This window comes from Rutidosis leptorrhynchoides, chromosome 5 (genome assembly GCF_046630445.1).
Source record: "Rutidosis leptorrhynchoides isolate AG116_Rl617_1_P2 chromosome 5, CSIRO_AGI_Rlap_v1, whole genome shotgun sequence".
Classification (NCBI taxonomy): Eukaryota; Viridiplantae; Streptophyta; class Magnoliopsida; order Asterales; family Asteraceae; genus Rutidosis; species Rutidosis leptorrhynchoides.
In genome coordinates this window covers 103,342,483-103,353,699 of record NC_092337.1, presented here as the reverse complement: position 1 = coordinate 103,353,699, position 11,217 = coordinate 103,342,483, and positions in this window count along the sequence as shown.

Here is an 11,217-nt window from a genome sequence, read left to right as displayed (position 1 = left end):
TCTTTATCGGCTCATATGTCATCCTTTATTCTTCTACTCTACTTTATTGCACGGGTTGCCTCCCGAGAAGCGCTTTTGTTTAAGGTCGTTGGCTCGACTGTAGTGATGCTTCAAAAAGCAAACATTCCTCGCTGATGGTTGTGATCTTAGTCTTCTCGAGGGAATGTAAGCCTTGGTGGATAAGTCCTGAGAAAGTGTCGGACCAATAGTGGTAACAAGTCTGGTACTTCTCTTGAAGATCTTCTGAAAGATAAGTAGTGCGCAGTTTCGGCTCTTGATAAGTCTTGAAGTCCGATGAGAATATGATCCACAGCCCTGCTGGTTGACCCATGAATGTCAATCATAGAAGTAGTGCCGGTGTTGATGATTTCTCTGATGGGATGCTCATTTCGGTGGTCTTCAAACAATGTTAGAAACTGTATCTATAACAACCCTCACTTTTTGACTTCTGAAATTACTAAAATGACCCTAGAGTTTACTGTCTGACTATACGTATTAATTATTTAAGGGTTGTTATATACACAATCAATTTAACGTTGACCAAATAATAAATTTTTATTCGACACTCACTGCTAATTAAAATTTATGCATTTCAGTAATATTATTTATAACTATTAATCTATAAGTAATAAATAAAAAGTGTCATTTATATAAATAACAAAACAATTGGGAACTAAATAAAAATAAATACAAGTCATGAATTAGTCAAAAGAAAATAATACTTATCATGTAGTAAATGTAAAAATAATAATAATAATAATAATAATAATAATAATAATAATAATAATAATAATAATAATAATAATAATAATAATAATAATAATAATAATAATAATAATAATAATGAGACTAAAGAATCTTAAACAATTACATCCTTATGTTGACTAAAAATAAAGTATAAACTAGTACATCCTTATGTTGACTAATTATAAACTAGTACCACCTTTTGTTGACTAAAAAATATAAAACAAAATAAAATCATTAATTAGAACATCCTTATGTTGACTAACACTCTAATACTTGCACTATATAAACTCCTAGTTTCTCATTCACAAATCACACCAAAATCCTCTCTAAAAAAAACAATCTCTCCCTCTCCCTCTCTTGTGGTATTCGGATCTTCAAGCTTGTTCTTCGTGTTCTTCAAGAATCTTCAAGGAGTTCTTCAAGATTTTCAAGGCTTTGATCTTCCATCTTCATCGTGTTCATCTTTTCTTTGTTAATTATCTTGAATCTTCAAAGGTATAACATAAACCCTAAACTATTTACATAAACTTTAATCTTTGTTAATTCATATTCATATTATAAACTTGTTATCCATAAACACACCTAGATTTATATATACATATATACATGTAAAAAATATATATATATTTTTATATATATATACATATATATATAAATTATATATACATATACATATTAAAACCTTAAACCCTAATACTACTTATACTAGTACTTAACATGTATACACTATTGCTATTACTAGCACCTATAACCTACTACTTATATTGTAGAACACAAACATTTTGGGATATGTATTAGAGATGTATAGATCTTCGAACTTTCTTGACGAATGGTTTCTACGAGATTCTAGGCAGAGGGTTTGGATTTCCGATTTAAAGGGTCCTATGGCTCAAGCCCCTAGATCTAAATTAGCCATTCGAAGGGAAAGGGGTGATTGGAAGCTTATCTAATACGGAAAGTATCCTAAAATGGAAACACTCATAAAAGTAGAAACTCTCTAGTCATAGAAACTTAGTAAAATAAGAAACTTTCTAAAAATAGAAACTTTATAAAAATAGTAACTTACTAGGAATAGAAACTTAGTAAAACAAACTATACTTAAACACATACTTAAACTTAAACATGGGCAAAACACTTAACTACTCTTAAATGTCAATAGGTTGACTTTCCTGCTCACTCGTTCAACTCTCTATTCCGAGGAATAACTCTCTCTACTTACTAAGGTGAATTCATAGCCCCACTCTTTATTGCTAGCAAACTTATTTAACTTTTTGGGGTGAGACACATGCTGCTTTTACTATTTACAATTTAGACACAAGTACCAACTGTTAAAACTATGCTATACCCGGCTATGTCCGACTAAGTCCCTACAGTGATATTTTTAAGTGCTGCGGCATGCTTATTTATTGGGGGTAGGCCTATCGGGAGTAACGTCCCCGATACATTTGACTAAGTCTTTGTATTACTTGATAATGAAATTAAACCGACAAGGACAGACACAACTTGTCATGGGGCAAACTTAAATGTTTAGTCTAAATATCACGCACTGGCATAACTTTTGGATCTGCGAGATCTACTTTTTGATCCTGCGGGAGATCAACTTTACAACTAAATCTTGTGGTCTAAAAACAACGATAACTACTTTTGTTAAACCTATGAACTTCACTCAACCTTTTTGGTTGACACTTTAGCATGTTTTGTCTCAGGTGATGTTTAATTCAAGCTTTCCTATCTACTGCTTATGTGATGCTACTTGGACATAGGATCAAGAGATTATTGCATTTATTACTACTGCATTTAAACAATTACATATTTCTTTTGTAACGACATTTCATTTTCCGTTGCGTACTCATTCCAGTTAATTTTATCATTTAGTATTGTTCTCGTATTATAATATGTTGGTTTATTTGATATTAGTAACGTTTCTTCCAGACCCTATTGGGAGGACGTTACAGATTGGTATCAGAGCATAACCAGGCTGTTATAGAGAACCAGGATTGCATTTTTATGTGTGCCTTACTTGCTAGCTAGGGTGCCTTAGCAATCTTGGAAACTATAACCTTTCCTGCCTTAGACTTAAAGCACTTATGATTGCCTTATAATCTTAACAATCATGCTTTACCAAACTTGACTTAAAGATTCTAATCAAAGTCTCTTTCCTAATGTAGGACTACAACTTTTCTTGACCATAGTGCCTTTAATTGTTGCCTTTAACTGTTAAATGCTACACTATACTTTATAAACTTTACTTATCTTAGAATGACGAGCTAATCTAAGAACTCTGCTCACTTTCCTGAGTACTATCCAATTACACCACCGCATCTAAATGCGACACAATGATTTCAGAAATTCTTGATATTCATAAGTCATCTATCATGGTTATGTGTATTACATATGTATTACATGAAATATTATCCATGATTTTGAAACTCTTATAATTGTTACTACTCACACACAAATGTATATAACTCCCTGTTATATCACGTACCTATATGCCTTATGCCTTCATGCATCGGTTTGCGAATCGAAAAATGTCATTGGGCTATCACAGTATACGAATTGAAAGTCTTTAATCAAAAGATTATTAGATTACATACTTATCACTTTATGATCTCGACACGTCATACTGCCATTATTAAAGTATAGACACATCATATCTTATTATATCTTATCGTATCTATCCCAATAGATTTTGTCTAACACTTTTCCTAAATTCCCACCGTAAATTACGGAAATCTTTTTGCTATATACACGTATTCGAGGAGACGAATATATCATCCAGTATTCAACACTAATCTCATATCAAAAACCCTATTCCAAACACATAATATGGATTCCTCGAACTCTTTGAGCTCCAATGGCAGCGTAACCAGAATGAACGAACCAATCAGCCATCATCTATTTTGGATGAATTGGGGATGGGTTCGTAGTAAACTTAATCAATGGAGACAAGAAGAAGGTGATCCCTTCCACCAACCGAATTCACCTCTTGGTGAAGAACCTGAAGCACTTACTGGCGAACCCGTTCGGAACACTATTTTCACCCTCATTTCCAGGATATCCAGTCACGAATATATAATATCTAAAATTTTAGATCTTATTCATCCACTTGTCCGAACCGCCAATCATCCCGGAATAATAGAAGAAGTCAACGAGCTTCGCGCTCGAGTAGTGGCTCTGGAGAATATGGTGCGAAACCTACGAACACCAGCAGCAGCACCAGCAGCATAACCAGTACCACCAGTACCATCAGCATCACCACCAACATCACCACCAACATCACCAGCTTCACCAATGACAACATCCGCATTCCACGCCTCAACATCGCACTCAGTACCTCAAACATCAACATCATACGCCCCATAGATACCAAGGAATATTATTAATAATGAGTTAAGATGTATTGACTCATTCTTCCTGAAGAATTACATATGTATACTTTATATATATGGATTGGAACAATAATAAATCTTTTCGTACTAAGCTATTACGTGTGAATCTTAACTAGTATGTACTACATGGTTAATTCATATCACAATATGCTATGATGTACATCTTTTGTTAATAACTTAACAATCGTTAATCATTGCTTCAATACAATAAACTCCATTTCGTAATAAACCAAGTGTATTACTCAAATATATGATTGATTGTATACTTTAATTTTCGATGTACTCGAAACTTTCTAGAAAATATCATTAGTGCCTTATGAATTTCACAAGAATTCCAAGAGCACCAACATCATATACCGAAGTATATCAATAACAATGAACGATGAAGTATTAATTCATAACTTCATTAGCGAAATATTTCACGACAATTATGAAATCTCTAAGGTTTTGGAGATTATTTATTCTCGTTTCAACAGCAAATCAAATGAGTTTAATATTATATTAGCTCATTAAAACCATGATTACATCTGAAGAATACATATATGAACGTATATCTTCTCTTTTGTACAAACTGTTAATTGTAAAAAATATTTTAACGGGTAGGTAAAACCCGAGAGATATTCATATCTCATATAAATATGTTACATTGTACATTCTTCCATTCTGATTCAGCAGTTGTTAACTATACTACTTACATTCACATGATATATGTATATGTTCATCAAAGAAAAACCATTTTCATACAAATTCAGTTACATACTCTGATTTTGACATATCGAAACTTAAGTAAAGCTTTAGCAAGTGTTATCTTCCTAAAGATCACTACATTCATGAATTATATTCATTCGTATTCTATGATGAATTATCAAATCAAACCACCGAACTTACCATTCCTTACTTTTGAAAATCACAACATTTCTTCGTCAACCGTTAGATCCATTGATGGATGCATCTTACGCTTAAACACTTCAAATTTAAAATTCTTGAAAACATCCTTTGAATCTTGACGATCGCAATCAGCGTTTAATCATCTAAAAATGAAATTTCTTGAAACCATTTCGGATTGATAACCGATGATTCAAATATGGCTGCATTAAATGCAGAGGAAACAGAAAAATTGTAGATGGTCTTAAGGGCCAACAGTTTGATAATAAAGAATGGTACGTTGGAAAAGCTCAAAAGAAAATTTAGAACTGAAAAACGGATTGAGCTAACCATGGAGGAGACCAAGGACAAACACAAGGGTCAAACCCTATATTCAAAGAATCCAGGTAATTTTGGATCCGGTGAAATCTTTAGAGAATATCTTGCTCCGAAGTCATGTTAAAAGCTTGCGGAAAATTTTTCTTCATCAACTTTCGAACTTAGAAATTCCAAAATATCATCATAAATATCCTCTATATTTCGAAAGATATCTTCATAACGATTCATGTCCGCAATTAAGTATCTCTTTGCGATATCTTTATAAAGGAAACTGTTTTAGTTTCTATATTCTGTAAAATTCGAGTTTAAATTATAAATGCTTTGAAGAAGTGTTGGGAATTGAAGCATGAGTTAGTATAATATAATGACGTCAGGCCAACGTGATTATATTACAGTAAGTCATGCTAAGTTTTTAATGGAAGATGATGATTCATAGATTTTATAATCATCATTTGCCATGTTACACGACTCTTACATTCTATTTAACCTCTAAACATATCAAGAAAATATTTTTCTTGATGATTCGGTCTTTTCCGGATATTCTGGTAATATGACAAATCAAATCGTGCTATTACCTTTCCTTTCTACTTTATATATTATGATCATTCGAAACTTCATACCTATGAATTCTGGACCATTACTCGCTTGACTTGAAGTCGGGAAGAAGAAACAAAGGCATAAAGCTCCGACATATAAGGGAAAATATAAAGCCAAATAACGACTCCGAAATTACAAACCGTGTATATCAATACGTATAGCAATATAAAGACACGGGATAATTAAAAACACTATAACCCCAAGAGCATAGTAGAAGTAAACAGATTCCTCTGGCGGTAAAAGAAAAAGAAGAATGACTGCAAATATGATCAATATAATAACCAGGATCAGAACTGGATTAAGCATTTTCTTAATCTTTTAGAAGTTTGAAATGAGGAAGAAAGTATAGAAGTGGTGAAGATAATGAAACGGAAGAAGCTAATTTATAGAAAAATTCCAAACACAACAATCGAGACAATCCACCGCATTTAATCAAAGAAAATCTCAAATTCCTTAATTACCGGATAATCAAATCTTATAGATTACGAAGATTTCTTTTAATTCCTTGAATTCAGGAAATCAATCGTGACTACGTCAAAAGTTAAGGCGAACATTTAATTTTCTCATTTCACTCTTTTATGAAAGCTTCGTTTATACTCTTCCTATAAATGAATCGTTTTATCCATATTATTCAATAGTGATAAAACTTTATTTTTCAACTTATATTCATCATTAAAATATTCTTGTTGTAAACAATGAAGATCTCTATCAAATTTCATGACTGTGGTTTTCACGAACTCCTCTGTGTTTGTCTGCCCTAATATTGTGGCATAAAATGCTCAAGGTTTTAAATGAGCTCAATACTATTCATAACACATTTCATGTATCCAATTTACTGAAATGACTTGTATAACATCATCATTTTGAATGATCTTCGCATTAATGATAAAATGCACTTCGTTGAAGAACCTATAGAAATCATGGAAGGAGAGGTCAAACAAACGCGTAAAAGCAACATACCTATCATTAAAGTCTGTTGGAATTCGCGTAGAGGCCCCGAATATACCTGGGAACGCAAAGACCATATGAAACGGAAATATCCCCATCTCTTCTCAACTGCTGATGCATCCGAGAATTCTACCTAAAACTTCGGGTCGAAGTTTTTATTAACGGGGAGGTACTATAACAACCCTCACTTTTTGACTTCTGAAATTACTAAAATGACCCTAGAGTTTACTGTCTGACTATACGTATTAATTATTTAAGGGTTGTTATATACACAATCAATTTAACGTTGACCAAATAATAAATTTTTATTCGACACTCACTGCTAATTAAAATTTATGCATTTCAGTAATATTATTTATAACTATTAATCTATAAGTAATAAATAAAAAGTGTCATTTATATAAATAACAAAACAATTGGGAACTAAATAAAAATAAATACAAGTCATGAATTAGTCAAAAGAAAATAATACTTATCATGTAGTAAATGTAAAAATAATAATAATAATAATAATAATAATAATAATAATAATAATAATAATAATAATAATAATAATAATAATAATAATAATAATAATAATAATAATAATGAGACTAAAGAATCTTAAACAATTACATCCTTATGTTGACTAAAAATAAAGTATAAACTAGTACATCCTTATGTTGACTAATTATAAACTAGTACCACCTTTTGTTGACTAAAAAATATAAAACAAAATAAAATCATTAATTAGAACATCCTTATGTTGACTAACACTCTAATACTTGCACTATATAAACTCCTAGTTTCTCATTCACAAATCACACCAAAATCCTCTCTAAAAAAAACAATCTCTCCCTCTCCCTCTCTTGTGGTATTCGGATCTTCAAGCTTGTTCTTCGTGTTCTTCAAGAATCTTCAAGGAGTTCTTCAAGATTTTCAAGGCTTTGATCTTCCATCTTCATCGTGTTCATCTTTTCTTTGTTAATTATCTTGAATCTTCAAAGGTATAACATAAACCCTAAACTATTTACATAAACTTTAATCTTTGTTAATTCATATTCATATTATAAACTTGTTATCCATAAACACACCTAGATTTATATATACATGTAAAAAATATATATATATTTTTATATATATATACATATATATATAAATTATATATACATATACATATTAAAACCTTAAACCCTAATACTACTTATACTAGTACTTAACATGTATACACTATTGCTATTACTAGCACCTATAACCTACTACTTATATTGTAGAACACAAACATTTTGGGATATGTATTAGAGATGTATAGATCTTCGAACTTTCTTGACGAATGGTTTCTACGAGATTCTAGGCAGAGGGTTTGGATTTCCGATTTAAAGGGTCCTATGGCTCAAGCCCCTAGATCTAAATTAGCCATTCGAAGGGAAAGGGGTGATTGGAAGCTTATCTAATACGGAAAGTATCCTAAAATGGAAACACTCATAAAAGTAGAAACTCTCTAGTCATAGAAACTTAGTAAAATAAGAAACTTTCTAAAAATAGAAACTTTATAAAAATAGTAACTTACTAGGAATAGAAACTTAGTAAAACAAACTATACTTAAACACATACTTAAACTTAAACATGGGCAAAACACTTAACTACTCTTAAATGTCAATAGGTTGACTTTCCTGCTCACTCGTTCAACTCTCTATTCCGAGGAATAACTCTCTCTACTTACTAAGGTGAATTCATAGCCCCACTCTTTATTGCTAGCAAACTTATTTAACTTTTTGGGGTGAGACACATGCTGCTTTTACTATTTACAATTTAGACACAAGTACCAACTGTTAAAACTATGCTATACCCGGCTATGTCCGACTAAGTCCCTACAGTGATATTTTTAAGTGCTGCGGCATGCTTATTTATTGGGGGTAGGCCTATCGGGAGTAACGTCCCCGATACATTTGACTAAGTCTTTGTATTACTTGATAATGAAATTAAACCGACAAGGACAGACACAACTTGTCATGGGGCAAACTTAAATGTTTAGTCTAAATATCACGCACTGGCATAACTTTTGGATCTGCGAGATCTACTTTTTGATCCTGCGGGAGATCAACTTTACAACTAAATCTTGTGGTCTAAAAACAACGATAACTACTTTTGTTAAACCTATGAACTTCACTCAACCTTTTTGGTTGACACTTTAGCATGTTTTGTCTCAGGTGATGTTTAATTCAAGCTTTCCTATCTACTGCTTATGTGATGCTACTTGGACATAGGATCAAGAGATTATTGCATTTATTACTACTGCATTTAAACAATTACATATTTCTTTTGTAACGACATTTCATTTTCCGTTGCGTACTCATTCCAGTTAATTTTATCATTTAGTATTGTTCTCGTATTATAATATGTTGGTTTATTTGATATTAGTAACGTTTCTTCCAGACCCTATTGGGAGGACGTTACAATATCTTTAGAATCTCGAAGTCTTCGGAATGGTGATCTCCACAGTAGGATTCGGTAGCTTTGTACAGATTAGTTAAGAGATGAAGCTGGAAAGAAGTGAACAGCAATCCTGATCCGAGTATTAGTTTCACCGTCTTTGAGTATATCTCCCGACATCCAGCTTTAAATGTGAAACTAGGATCTGTGGACTCGTGGAAGATACGTGATAGCTGCTTCGTAACATAGGTGGCAATGTTGACTCGATCTGGTTCAAGATGAGAGAACGGATTGTTTCGCCTTGCTTCCTCCATAACAGCATCTTGTAACTCTTTGATAATCAGATCAGCGTGGTGATCAATTGTTACGTAAATCACTAGTCTGTCTGGTGTGCTTTCAAAATTATCTCTATCCAGAAGGGCGAAAAAGCTGTGAATATCCTCGATCATTTGCAAATCAGAGTGATAAGTAGGGCGTAAGGTGGAAAGATCCATATGCTTTCGGATGAGAGTCAGTAGTGCTCGTTGGTTTCGTGAGAACGGAAGTGCAGATTCGGCTAAGGCGTTGTAAACCCTAGAGTAAATGATATTCTGATCTCGACAGAATCTTGTCTCAAGAATAGTGCGAACCACTGAATTATGCTCTCGTTGCCTTTCTTCGTAATAGATATGATCGTGAAGAGAATTGATAAAGTCTTGAATGCGTTCTTCTAGGATTTCAACATCATTGTCTTCTCTTCGGAGATAGAGGTGGTGTTCTTCTCTGATAGCCATAATTCGTTCTGTTAAGCGTAGCGAAAAGTCAATGGTTGACTTCCGGATGGCTTCGAGAATGTTTTCGAATTCATCGGTATCATTGATAAAGGTGATCATGTCTGCATGTATGGATATAACCAGAATTTGATCTGAAGAAGAGTCCGGCTCCCCTTGATCTGCTTCGGTTAGAGAGTGTGAGTTAGTCAGAATGTCTTCATGATGCTCTTCCTCGTCATCATCGGTATCTGGTTCCTCTGAGGATGTGTCCGATGAACGGGTTTATTCAGTATTCTGATTCTCCACTTTGATACTTACAGGATCATTTTATATATCCTTAACCTTAGCCTTGTTGGTCTTCTTCTTGAAGCGAATGATTAAACTGTGATCTTCCGTCTCAAGCCTCATTATTTCTTCATGACGCTCAGTGTTTGGAACGGGTACTGTCGCAGTTTCTTTTACGTCTTCCATTTCCTCTACCTCCTCAGATTCCTTCTCTTCCTCTATTTCTTCGCTAGGATCCTCTTCTTCCATTTCTGTGTCGTTTACAGACTATGATTCGACACCCATTTTGATATCATCGGCTGGTGGTGACTTGTCATCGGAAGTGATCCGTCTGGTGGAAATAGCAAACATCTCTACCTGTCCAGAAAGATCAGTTGGTCGGTCAATTTTGAAGGTAACGCTCTCCCCATGTGATCGTAAGATCAAGGTTTGATTGTACACATCAATGACAGTCCTAGCCGTATTCATGAAAGGTCTCCCTAACACTATTGGGGTGTGTAGGTCTTCCTTAATATCCATCACTACGAAATCCGTAGGATACAAGAATTTGTCGACTTTCACCAAGATGTTCTCAACTATGCCCTTAGGATACCGAATTGTATGATCGGTAAGTTGGATTGTCATTTTGGTTGGTGACAAGTCTCCTAACTCTAATCTCTTGTAGAGAGAGTGGGGGATTAGGTTGATACTTGCTCCTAAATCTGCTAGTGCATGAATGGTTCCAGATTGGTAGATTGAACACGGGAAAACGAATCGGCCCGTATCTCCTAGCTTTGGTGGTAGAGAGTTTCTGAGTAATGCAGAGCATTCTTCACTCAGCGAAATTTTGTTAGAGTCTGGTATCCTCTCCTTTGTAGAAAGAAGCGTTCGGATGTATCTCT